Here is a 13,925-nt window from a genome sequence, read left to right as displayed (position 1 = left end):
AGAGCTCAAGACATTGCCAAGATAGAGTCTAGGCTTCATGTCTTTTTCTGTTCCAGGAGTCTACAGTATGTTCAGTCATCATGTCTCCTTATTCTCCTTGTGGCTGTGCCCTTTTCTTAGACTTTCCTTGCTCATGAGCGTTCTGGGAATGCTGATGCTGGTCAGGTATATTGCAAGTTACTCCCTATTGGAATTGCTGTTTTCTCTTGTTATCAGACTGGCAAATGGGTTTTTGGAGCAAGATCCCCAAGGTAAAATGCTGTTGTCCTCATATCAAGGATACCTCCTGTCTGTGTGATTTATGGCTGCTGAGGTTGGCCTCTACCACCAGGCCTCTGCACTGCCCGTCCCGTTTCTCCACAATCGGCATGCACAGTGCATGCTTGAGCAGTGGGAGTTATTCTCTCCCTTCGTTTATCTTTGAGCTGGTCAGGAAAATTGAGGGCTCTTGTGCTGCTTAGGGAGCACCTTGTGGGTAGAAGGCAGGTAGAAATCCTTGGTTAAGAACATCAGGGGCAATAGGCCAGGTCAGATGCATTGGCTCATGCCTGTAATCCCTGCCACTTTGGGAGGCCAAGGCAAGTCAATCACTTGAGGTCAGGAGTTTGAGACAAGCCTGTCCAACATGTTGAAACCCTGTCTCTACTAAAAATACAAAAATTAACCAGGTGTGATAGCAGGTGCCTGTAATCCCAGCTACTCAGGAGGCTGAGGCACAAGAATTGCTTGAACCCAAGAGGTGGAGGTTGCAGTGAACCGACATCACACTACTGCACTCCAGCCTGGGTGACAGAATAAAACTCCATCTCAAAGAAAAAAAGATATCAGGGACATATTTCATATTTTTAAAAAACTCAGCCAGGCACAGTGGCTCATGCCTGTAATCCCAGCACTTTGGGAGGCTGAGTTGGGAGGATCACTTGAACCTGGGAAGTCCAGGTTGCAGTGAGCCGCAATTGCTCCACTGCGCTCCAGCCTGGACAACAGAGCAAGACCGTGTCTCTAAAAATAAATAACCCTCCCTTGATTCTGCTATTCATAGTAAAGTTTCCCAAAAGAGTTGTCTCCATTTTGCCTTCTTTAGCTATTTTTAATTCATAACAGTTTTTCTGACACAAACAAAAGTTAGAAATAATACAGTGAACACTTGTGTACCCCACCACCCAGCTTAAATGTAAGCAGGGCCACTGCCATTCAGCTTCCTTCTCCATTTGTGTCTACCTTGTCTCTTTCCCATTGTTTCTTTGTAGTTACACTACATATTTATGTATCATTCAAATATAGTAGTATTGTGTGTATGCTTTTAAGTATGTAAATGATGTGCATATGTGGTGTTCTGAAACTACTTTTGCTGCAAGATTCATGCATGTTTATGTAGTTCAAGTTTTTATTCTTATTCAATGATATGACAATTTTCTATCCATAGTTTAGTTATTTGGTATTTAGGTTATTTTTTTCTTTTCATAATTAACAGTGCTGGTGGGAGCACTCAAAAACAAGTTTTCATGTGCATGTGGAGAGTTTCTGCAGGGCAGTGATTCTCATTTAATCCTGGCTGCACACAAGAATCTCTTAGGGAGCTTCACTGATTTAGTTGGTCTGGACTAGGGCTTGGATATCAGTTTTGTTTGGTTTTACGTGTTCCTCAGGGGGTTTATATGCAGCCATAGTTGAAAACCACTGCTGTGGGAATTGCATTGCTGGGTTTTAGAGTAGGTGCATCTTTATGAGGTAATGAATTTTCTCATACTAACATACATTTCCACTAGTAACTGGGTGAGTTTTGTTGATCTACATTCATGCTAACATTTGGTGTTCTCAAACTGAAGAGGGTGAAAATGGCATCCCACTGTGACTTCAAGTCACATCTCCCTGTTTGCTGGTGAAGTCAAGTGCCTTCTCACATGTTTACTTGTCTTTCAGGTCTCTTTGGTGAATAACCTGTTTGACCATTTTCTAATGGGCTATTTGTGTTTCTCTTTTTGATGTATAGACATTCTGTATTCTGGATGTTAATACTTAGTGGATGACGTGAGGCATAAATATCTTCTCCCAGTTTGTGACCTCTTTTCAACTGTAATGTTGTGATAAACCAAAGTTCGTCATTATAGTGTGGACAAGTGTATGAACAGCATATAAGCAGATTATTTTCTGTTACTTTTGGAATTTGTTATTTCCCCAAGTGTTGTCCATTTATGTTATTATATGTTTTCTTTCCATCCAACATTAATTTACCCTGCTTCTCTGTGCTTCGTGTTTTCTTTTACTGAATTATAGCTGCTTCTGTTCACTTTGCAGCTACCCTTGAATTTTTCTTCGTGCATATTTAGCATAAAGCTTCAACTTGATCAGTAGCTCTATCCCCTCCGCACAATACACGTGACTCCAACTACCCTGAGGTCTGACTTAGTGGCCAGCGTTGTCGCTCCTCCTCATTCTCCTCTCCAGTTAGCAGTATTTTAATTGTTGTATTCTGTTAGGGTTTGGTTAGATTTCATTTCTGAGCCGTGTAAAATACTGAAAGGCTGATGCAAGCACAGCTTATGATAGTTCGTAACATTTCAGTAACGTCCCACAAAGGACACGTGGGCAACAGCAGGCCAGAGTGGGATTTATGGCAGCACACTGACCCATACTATCTGGAAGTTGAAGTTGCCATCCAGATGTAAGGAAAGACTTCATAAAAGCTTGGGATGCAACATTTTCACCATCATATCGCTCATTTCCAAGCAGTCTGGAAATCACTTAAGCAATTTGCCATTTTCTGAGAGGGGTTGAAGGAAGGGCAGTTCAGCAAAGATCACTATCACCAACTTCTCTAGAGCAAATGCAACTTGCATTATAAATCCAGAGGCATGTTTTCATACGAAATTTTGGAAGGTAGATTTAGAGGGTTTCATTTTCTCGAGATACTGGGCACAGTGACCGGTTCTCAAACAGCCAAATCCTCCCTCTCCATCCTAGCTATTGCGCTTTTCTCACTAGAAGACCCTGAGGTCTGTTCATTCTATTGCTGAACCTTCAGAACTTGATATCCATTCTTTTATATGTGAAAGATAGAAAGGCTGCTGCTTTATGTTTGAAGCTGTAATCAGATACATGGCTGGTTAAAATTAAATCTGAAGTTGGCCTGAATTCCAGCTGCTATGGGCATTTCACCCATTTCATCATGCCTGACACCCATGCTGCAGTACAGTCCCTGTTAATTCAGACTTAACTAATTTGGAATCTGAAAGCTTAAAGAGAGTTGAAGCTAACTTGGCACTTCATTTAAGCAATAAGTATCTTTAATCAACATTTAAAAAATGGAAAGTGAGATATTTCAGCTGCATGCTAAAGTATACTGTTTCCAAGTTTCCTTAAGCCCTTGTAAAATACCCAGGCTCATTTGAGTGATGGATATGTTGCTTTCCATGGAATAATTTAAACAGTTTATCCAGCACATACTATGCATAACACATAGTGAGAGGTTCTGGGTCACTTCCTCACAACACCTCATTTCATCTTTTATAATGCGGATTTTCTTTCATTTGTCCACCTTGGGAGATCAACAAAACCACGTAGATGACACCAACTTGGTAAACTGCTGTCCTGGTCACAGGCTAGGAATTCATGACGAGCTTTTTCTCTAAGTCTGTCTTCTATCCTTGCTGAGGGAAAGATTTCAGCTCCCTAAGGTCCTTATTAGAGAGCTCTTTTGTCATTTTATGGTGTAAATATACTACTAATTAATTTCTATGGCAACACAAAACCTCTTTACAAGTGAAGTTGAACATGTAAGCACAGTGCCTAATAGCTATAAAGTGCCTGAGTAAGAAATGCTAAAACTTTAATCATCTACAAGAATAAACGACTAGCACTTGGAGGCCTCACACCATCCCTGCAGACCGCAGAGAGCATGCCTCCCACCAGGAGAAGGTGGCTCAGCCAGCAGCTGTGTGGGAAGCACTTAGATTCCATTTGAGCTCTACTCATTAACTCAACTGCAAATAACACTTTTCTAAGATGGGTGAGTTCACAAAGTTGGATCCGTATTTGCCTTGTTTCTTCAAAAGTTTTCAGTTTCAGGGTGGATTCAACAAGAACTCCCTTCATCAGATTGCCCGAAGGCTGACCAAGAGTGGTTAAGCTAGAGACATCTATTGCCCAGACGCTGACAGATGAGAAGCAACCACAACTTGTCCAATGTCGAGGTTGTGAGAGTGGCTGCAGCCGTTAAAAGTAAGGTTTTTTTTTGAGATGGGGCAAGGTGACTCAAACTGTAATCTTAGCACTTTGGGAGGCCGAAGCGGGAGGATCACTTGTACCCAGGAGTTCAAGACCAGCCAGGGCAACAGAGGGAGACCCCACCTCTGCAAAAAATAAAAAATTTTCCAGGTGTGGTGTTGTGTACCTGTAGTCTCAGCTACTCGGGAGGCTGAGGTGGGAGGGTCATTGAGCCCAAGAGGTCGAGGCTGCAGTGAGCAGTGACTGAGCCACACAGCACTCCAGCCTGGGCAACAGAGTGAGACCCTGTCTCAAAAAAATAAAGTTTTTCTTTATTTTGCCTAGGTTTTATTGAAGGTGGGCGAAGTCCCTTTCACCCACCTCCTCTAGAAATGACCTGAGAATGTCAGGGCTGTGTTTAGTCCCATTCTCCTGACTGTTAGCCTCTCCCGCCAGCAGACCTCCCAGGGAAGTGCAGACCACCCCAGAGCCACTTTGTAGATTCGCCCCTCTCTGTGCCTGTTCCTTCCTGTGTGGCTCAACCCTGAGGAGTTAGAGACTGGAATCCTTGCCTGGTCTCTTGGTGACTGTAGGCTAGACTCCTGCTCCTGAAGTCCTGGCCTGTGCTGAGATAGATGGGCACCTGTGGAGGCTCGGGGGTGCTCACAGCTGTAAAACTCCCTCTGTGGGTAATTAGTAAATGTTTAAGGAAAGGCAGTCCTTGTCACCTCTCATATGTAAGTACTTCCAAAGGATATGATGTCCTTGTGTCATGCAGGTCCCCACACTGGAGGCATTTCTTTCCCCCGCCGATCCCAAGTCATGGAGCCTTAGAAAGGGAAGCTCCTTATCCATTTTTCTGGTACAGGGATCCTTGCTCTGATACAGTCATCTACCTCCTGCTGGAAGGCCCCCTGTGACAGAGACCTCCCTGTGGTGCTCCAGACACCACCACCATTGGGCATGTCTAATTGTAAGTGATTCCTTTTTAGTAATAATTTGTCCCTGTCCCCTCTTCCCAGCCAGAGTATGGAAGCAAGGAGGTCAGGCAGATAGGATGTCTCTTCATTTGTTACTTTTCTTACTTAAATGAATATTAGGCAGTCCCAAAACACAAAACACTTATTCATTCATCTTTTTGTTTTACTTGACCGGTGTTCTCTTAACATCTATTACGTGCCAGGCACTGTTTCTAGAGGCTCAGAATTTATCAATTTTTAAGACGGAGTTCTTGCTGTCTCTGTGCTTCCACAGAGATACACAGGGACATCATCAAGAAATAACATGATTTCAGATGCTGATAAATGCAATGAGGAAACAAAGCCAGGTAAATGGAGAACATGAGATGGAAAAGGACCACGTGAGAGAGGTGTGCGGGGAAGGCCTGTCTGAGGAGACGTAATGGAGGCTGACTTCAGGTTCTCGGTGGCATGGTGGGTTATGATGTGTGTGCATGTGGCACGTGTGTGGACAGCTTCATGACTATGGGATATTTCCATCCCACTCAATAGTGGTCATTCTAGGATGACCGTGCCGGTGTGGCGGGCTCTGGGGGTACAGCCTGCTAGCTGACCTCCACTCCTTTGTCCCTCTGTTCTGTAACAGAAACACTAAGTATGTTGTTGCCCACATGATCCAGATCAAGAGGGAGGCCAGCAGTGTGGCACAGTGGGTAGAGCCAGGCAGCCCGAGGTTAATACCTACCTTGCTGGACGGCTGTAAGTTCTGGAGATCGTGCATGTAACGTGGCTGACACATGTGAATATCCAAGAATCACACCAAATGAATTATTAGAACAGCTCCCTTTAGATTGCAGGGGGGAGAAATCTACTCTCAGAGGTTCTTCTGAACCCAAACTTTTGTTTACCCTCAATATGGTGTGTGTTTTCATAAATATGACACAGTCAGCAACCTCTCTCCTGCGCCTTAGTCACACAAATGATTCACATTCCCCAGGCATCACCCTGAGCTTTCCAACGAGCCAGCTCCTGCTCACACTATGCTACTCTTCCAGGAAGGCCTTGTGCTACTGATTCTCTAATCTGACCCAGCCATCAAGCCCTGCTTATCCTTCTAAGCCCAGCCCAATGCCAGCTGCACCAAGGCTGCCTGGCACCTGCATCCCCACCGCCCCTCGCTGTGCCTGCACTTTTCCCGAGGCACACACTGGCTGCCGTTTGTCCTGTCTGCATTCCTCAGCACCTGAGAGCTCCTCCAGGGCCTGGGTGTTCAGCCGCCCACATACCTGACACCTGCACGTGGTGTTCATGCGATGCCCGCTGGCTTTGACTCAGCAGTGTCTGAAGCTGCAGAGAAATTGGGGGAGAGTGGAAATTGTAGGGAGGGGCAAGGATTGAGAAACACTCTCTGGGTTTACATCCTTGGTGACTTTTCAGAGAATAGGTTCCATGGCAGGGTAGAGCTGGGAAGTCCAATGGCAAAGGTTAAGGACTGGACACTGAAGCCACAGAGGAATTCACAGGCTGCTCTTACAAAAAGTTTGGCAAAATGTGCAAGTACCTGTGGATGAAACAACATGATGTCTGGAGTCCACTTTGAAACTGTCCAGGAAAAAAGAGAAAACAGGAGTAAGGGAATGTTTGAAATTTTTCATAATGGAAATAGAACAGCAGAAACAAATGAATGAAAAGATTTGGAAATGAGAAAAAAGGCTGTCATTTGCCAGACCCCTGCAGTTTGAAATGGATAGAATGCACCTGTGTAAGAAATACGTCATTTATTTTCCTTGACCTATGTTGGCATACTTGCTAGGCAGATTTGATTCTTTTATCTTCTATACGTGTTCAGAAAGTGCAGGTGGCAGATGATGAACACCACCACCACACGCGTGTCTAACACCAATGCAGTCACTAAACCATTTCACTTCTGCACTGTTTTGCATTCTTTACAAACATTTCATTTGATCCTCATAATAGACTTGTGAGGTATGTTGCAAATAGATTGTTCCCACTGGATAAATGAAAAGCACTGAGATTTCATGACTTACTTATTTGCACATAACTGGCAAGCGGAAAAATATATACCGGTCACCGGGGCACCCAATGACCCTTCCCTGCCCACTGCCTGCAAAAGGACTCAGCATCATTATGTTTCACATTAGTATCCTGATCACACTGCCCATCCTGAAAACAAGGAAATAATTGCTTCCCACCTCTTCATGCATTGTCTTTCCCCATGAGGAGCACTTTTTCACGTTCAACATTCAGACAGGATAGGGCGCGTTCAGGGTGTTATGGCTGTAGACTACCATGTTCAACATTCATTCAACAAACACAGCATGAGGCTCTGCCCTTTGGGAAGAAATCCACACTGTCAAGTAGCAAACTTGGATGAAATGTAAGTAAAGTGCACTCTGCCGACCTTTGGCGAGGCCAGGAGGTACAGTCCTATGCAGCAGGAATTGTGCAAGGTTGCAAGCTGTGCTTAATCGGTGTCCCAATTTACTTTTTATCTTTGACTTTGAAAAAGATTAGCATTCTTGGTTTGTACTGTATTTCAGCCATCCTTGTCCAAGATATTTGCTTTCAAATTTTCCGTTGTAATATCTAAATAGGAGAACTTCATTGCTCTCTTTATTCCTGACCTTGGCTCTGAAGGTGCATCTCTTGGCAGAAATTCTCAAGTGTGTTTCAGGATTCAGAGACTGTGGAAGTTGAGAACTTGACATTGGAATTTGGTAAAAGATTTGAAGGACTCCAGGAATGCAGTATCTCAACCTGAAAAAAGTTTCTTCGGCTTCTGTGGTAAAATGAGATTACAACAGCTAACATTTGATAAAACTTAAGTATGCACCAAGCATCGTTCACATGTGTTTATCCATTCATTTCTCACGACAAGCTTCCAAAGCAAGTACCATAACTTTCCCAGTTCTACAGAAAGAGAGGACAGGCACACAGAGGTTGAGTCTCAGAGCTGGAAGTTGATGGGGAAGTCTGATTTCTAGGCTTAGAACCCACCATGCTATGCTCTGTCCTACATTTAACACCAAGGCCACACCAGGGCCCACACTAGTGGCAGGCTTGATTGCTTTGTGAGCACCGGTCAGGGAGTCAGAAATTTGCACTCTGACTCTGCCTTTGACTCTGATTTCTGGTCTGACCTTTGCCTCTTGTTTGTCATGATTCTCTTGTCACCATCTGACATAGCGTGGCAGTAAAGAAAAGAAGAAAATAGGGCCCAGGGGAGACAGGCCCTGCTGCTGACTCAGCTGCTCCCTGGACAATCCCTGCCACTTGGAAAGAGTGTGTGATCTGCCACGGTTCTGATGTGTTTACTGCCACTTCGTGGTAAGAGCTATGCTCGATGCATGATTATTTTCACTTGGTCTTACAGATAGGATTTCCTGTGTTCTTCTGTTCCCCCCCACGGGGGGCAAAAAAGGAACAATTACATTCTCACTTATTGTGGCAATATCTTTTGCTTGAAATGATAGATTTGTTTGCTTTTCTAAAATAATTGTTAGTTGGCCTAAGACTCAGACCTGCTGAGCTCATCGCTGCTTCTCCTGCGGAGTGGCTGATAAAGGGGCCTTCCTAGGAGTAAGAGATGCGGAAGCTGTGCCGTTTCCGTTGAGTTCACTTGTGCTTCTATTACTAATGTTGCCAATATGCAGATTCTTTGCAATGATATTTTTAAAGCTACATATACTTTTTTTTTCCAAATTTAATTTAGTTAACACTAAATAATGAATTCCTTAAATCCGCTTATCCAGGCCCACACAAATTGTAGTAAGTGGCAACATGCTGAAGATGAATGAGGACATGAGGATGGGTGGCCTGTCTCACCACCTCATAGCGCGTGGCTTTGACATTCGGAGTAAGTGATGGTGCCAGCATCATCCATCTGGATTTTAGCTGTGTGTGTGTGTATGTGTGTGTGTGTGTGTGTGTGTGTGTGTGTGTGTGTGTTTGTATATATAGGTATGTGTGTATATACACACACACATATACATGCACATACAGGCTGACACCCTGTCCCTGGTGCTCACCTCCTCTGTCTCTGTCCCCATGCCAAGCAGCGTGCTGTCACCCCGCTTCAGTTGTGAGCGGAGTGCACGGGTGAGGCCACCTATGGGAGGTATGTTGAGGGTGGCCTTGCTGTCATTTGTCACTGCGTGGGCCACTCCCCTGGCCTCTTCTGCCTCTCTCCTTCCTTTTATGGGGAAAAAGGAGGTGCTTCTCTCACGGAACTGTGGCTAAAGGGTGACTGCTCTGACCAAAAGTGAGACTCATGAGCATTGGGAGGAAGGTAGCAGTGGAGTGTCTGGTTAGTTTTCTCTGCGGACCGGAGCAGCCAGGCATCAGAGCCCTGAGAGCTCGGGCACCACCAGTGGTCAGCGCTTGGCCCTGGACGTGCCTGGTTCACTGGGCCGCGTTCCAGCGCCCTCTGCTGGCTGGACTGGCCTCCCTCGCTTGCTGCTCCCCAGTGTTTGCAGCCGGTGGCTCCAGTGCAGAGGTCAGGGAAGCTGCAGCAGGAAGGGTCGGATCTCTGAGGCCACAAACAGCATGCATATATGAAGAGAGGGCATCTGTCCCCCTCCCATGTGGCATGAAGAGCCTCATAGTTGGAATAAAATAGCAAAACAAGGTGTGCAAACATTGTCGACCTTCCCCGTGACCGTTTCTCTATCCATGGGTAACTCAGACTGCAATTTGCCTTGCTCCCTGCATGTGAGTTTCGCTTCTATGGTATAGGGCTCTTTGAATGTCAGTGTTATTGAGGTTTTGATAATTATGCACCTTCAAAAGATGTTCAATGTAATTCTGATCATACTCTTCTAAAAAAGCCTCAGATTAAAAGCTTTTGCTGGCTCTTTAGACCGTGGGCCTGCAATTACAGAAAATGAACTGCATTTTAGCTTTCCATTGAAATTAATAACAACAGTTCCCCAGTTGACTCTGTGAATAGTTAATGGAAAAAACAGAATACTTCAGTACAATATGGGTTGGAAAGCCATTTGAGTGAGATTCTGGGTTTCAAATGGGAAAATAATTCATGCAATGCAAACCTGTTCCATATGTGCTCTGTACAGTAGGTGTTTCTCTGGAATAGAAATCCAACTATTTAACAAATGATTAATCATACCTCGGTCATCATAAACGTTCATGAAAACTGAGCTCAGGTACATGAGCTAACACATAGTACTCAGTGCTGCAGAGACCTGAGAGGACATAGAGATGGACCTCCTTCTTTGACAATGAAGAAACTCAGAGTTAGCGAGGTGGAGCTTTGGAGGCCAGCAATCCTGACAAAGGAGCTGCCCTGGAAGTGATCCTTTAGCCCTCTAGTAATGCAGGGTGAGGGAATATTTGGACCATGAAGAGACTGGGATACGGAGGTCAGGGATAAAATGTTGTGTGGTCCAAAGTATTCTCTGGTTGGGGTCCCCATTTCAATTTATAAGAATAAAACCTAAAAAGCAATTAAAATTATGTTGAATTCAGCAAAGTTGCAGGATACAAAATCAACACACCAAAACCAGTTGCATTTCTAAAAACTAACAATGAAAAATCCTAAAAGGAAATTAAAATAATTTCATTTACAATAGCATTATAAAGAATAAAATATTGCCCTTTTGGCTCTCTGAGCAGCACCATGGCAGTTGGCAAGAATAAGCGCCTTACAAAAGGCGGCAAAAAGGGAGCCAAGAAGAAAGTGATTGATCCATTTTCTAAGAAAGATTGGTATGATGTGAAAGCACCCGCTATGTTCAATATAAGAAATATTGGAAAGACGCTAGTCACCAGGACCCAAGGAACCAAAATTGCATCTGATGGCCTCAAGGGTCGAGTGTTTGAAATTAGTCTTGCTGATTTGCAGAATGATGAAGTTGCATTTAGGAAATTCAAGCTAATTACTGAAGATGTTCAGGGCAAAAACTGCCTGACTAACTTCCATGGCATGTATCTTACCCGTGACAAAATGTGCTCCATGGTCAAAAAATGGCAGACAATGATTGAAGCTCATGTTGATGTCAAGACTACCGATGGTTACTTGCTTCGTCTGTTCTGTGTTGGTTTTACTAAAAAATGCAACAATCAGATACGGAAGACCTCTTATGCTCAGCACCAACAGGTCCGCCAAATCCGGAAGAAGATGATGGAAATCATGACCCGAGAGGTGCAGACAAATGACTTGAAAGAAGTGGTCAATAAATTGATTCCAGACAGCATTGGAAAAGACATAGAAAAGGCTTGCCAATCTATTTATCCTCTCCATGATGTCTTCGTTAGAAAAGTAAAAATGCTGAAGAAGCCCAAGTTTGAATTGGGAAAACTCATGGAGCTTCATGGTGAGGGCAGTAGTTCTGGAAAAGCCACTGGGGATGAGACAGATGCTAAAGTTGAACGAGCTGATGGATATGAACCACCAGTCCAAGAATCTGTTTAAAGTTCAGACTTATAATAGTGGCAAATAAGTCTTATTTGTGAAAAAAAAAAAATAAAATAAAATATTTAGGAATAAACTTGACCAAAGAGGTAAAAGACATGTACACTGAAAACTGTAGAATATTGCTGAAAGAACTTAAAAAAGACATAAATGGAAAGACATCCTCTATTCATAGACTGAAAGACTTCGTATTGTTAAGATTAATACTACCCAAAATGGTCTACAGGCTCAATACAATATCACAATCCCAACCATGTTTTCTGCAGAAATAGAAATATCCATCCTAAAATTCATATGGAATTTAAAGAGACCCAGAACAAAGTTGAGGGTCTCATTCTTCCTGATTTCAACTTGCTACATAGTTACAGTCATGAAAACTGTGGTACTGACATGAAGACAGGCATATAGACCAATGGAAGAGAATAGGGGGGTGAGAAATAAACCCTTGCATATATAGTGAGATGATTTTCAACAACAAAAAAATGGTATTGTACCAAGATCATTCAATGAGGAAAAGATAGTCTTTTCAACAGATGCTGGGAAAACTGGATGAACACCTGCAAAAGAATGAAGCTGGACCCTTACCTCACACCATAGTTTTTAAAAACTTCAAACTCTAAGTGTAGCAACTAAATTATAAAACTCATATAAGAAATGAGGCAAAAAGTTTTCTGACAATGATTTCTTGGATATAACACCGAAAGAACAGGCAACAATGAGAAAAAGATAAATTGGATTTCACCAAAATTAACAACTTGTATATCAAAGGACACTCACAGAATGGGAGAAAATATTTGCAAATGATATTATCTGATAAGAGATTACTATCCAGCATATACAAAGAAGCTCTATAACACAACAGCAACAGCAAACAAACAGCCAGTGAAAAAGAATGGGCAAAGGACTTGAATAGACATGTCCTCGAAGAGGATATACAGATAGCCAATAAGCACATGAGAAGATGCTCAACATCACTCATGATTAGGGAAATTCAAATAAAAACCATGAGATGCCACTTGACTCCATGAAGATAACTACCATTAAAAAAAAGAAAACCCAACAACCACAAAAACCAGGCTGGGTGCGATGGCTCACATCTGTAATCCCAGCACTTTGGGAGGCTGAGGTGGGTGAATCACTTGAGGTCAGGAGTTTGAGAACAGCCTGGCCAACATGGTGACCCATCTCTACCAAAAATACAAAAATTAGCCAAGCATGGTGACACATGCCTGTCATCCCAGCTACTTGGGAGGCAGAGGCAGGAGGACCCTTGAACCCGAGAGGCAGAGGTTGCAGTGGTAAAATTAGATCCCTTGTGCAGTGCTGGTGGAAATGTAAAATTGTACAGCCACCATGAAAACAGCATTGTTGTTCCTCAAAAAGTTGAAGATAGAATTGTCCTATCATCCAGCAATTCCACTTCTGGGTCTGTAGCAATAAACACCCAAAGGCAGGGACTGAAACAGACATTTGCTCACCCACGTTCATAGCAGCATTCTTCACAACAGCTAAAAGGTGAAAACAACCCAAGTGTCCATTGATGGAAGAACGGATAAACCAAATGTGGACTATACATACGATGGAATATAATTTGGTATTAAGAAGGAATGCAGTTCTGACACATGCCACAACGTGGATGAACCGCGAGGACATTCTACCAGTCACAAAGGACAATCCTGTATGATTCCTCTCATGTGAGGTACCCAGAGCAGTCAAATTCATAGACAATAGAATGGTGGCAGCCAGGGGCTGAAGAAAGGGGTGGGGAGTGGGAGTTAGTATTTAATGAGCACAGAGTTTCAGTTTGGGAAGATATCTGGAGGCAGTTGATGGTGATGGTCGCACAGCCACGAGGCTGCACTTAATGCCACTGAGCTGTGTGCTTTAGAAAGGTTACAATGGTGTTATGCATGAAATATGTTACAGATATTTTACCACAATAAAAAATGAAACATTTGATGTACTTATTGACATGCAAATATACTCATGAATATGTTAAAGAAAAGGATACAAACTGTTAAGATTATACAAATGGTTTTTAAAGACTGTGTGTGTGTATATATATGTGCAATTATCCATTAAAAAGGAATGGAAGGGTGTTCAGAAGTTTTCATAGTGGTCACATTGGATCACTCGGGTGATTTTGGCTGATTTCATCATATTTTATCATTTTTGCACAGTGAACATCAATTTTTATAATACATATGTCGTGTCTTAAATGTAAATTGAAAGAAATGTTTAGGGTATGCTTGCATGCAGGCCACAGCGTCCAAGGGGTGTAAAAGGAACTTACTCGTGGAAGTGGATAT

General features: G+C 43.1%; 1 pseudogene across 1 annotated transcript; it reads left to right on the top strand.

Annotated features, from left to right (window-relative positions):
- Positions 1-10,790: 10,790 nt before the first annotated feature.
- On the top strand, positions 10,791-13,357 carry LOC116562242 (annotated as a pseudogene). The gene is made up of 2 exons (XR_004273845.1): positions 10,791-11,644; positions 13,348-13,357. The product of XR_004273845.1 is annotated as a 40S ribosomal protein S3a pseudogene (transcript).
- Positions 13,358-13,925: the final 568 nt, after the last annotated feature.

Source organism: Sapajus apella, unplaced genomic scaffold (assembly GCF_009761245.1).
Source record: "Sapajus apella isolate SASKATOON/1434 unplaced genomic scaffold, GSC_monkey_1.0 scaffold32, whole genome shotgun sequence".
NCBI lineage: Eukaryota > Metazoa > Chordata > Mammalia > Primates > Cebidae > Sapajus > Sapajus apella.
Note: the sequence above shows the minus strand (reverse complement) of the source record. Positions and strands in the feature narration are given on the sequence as shown.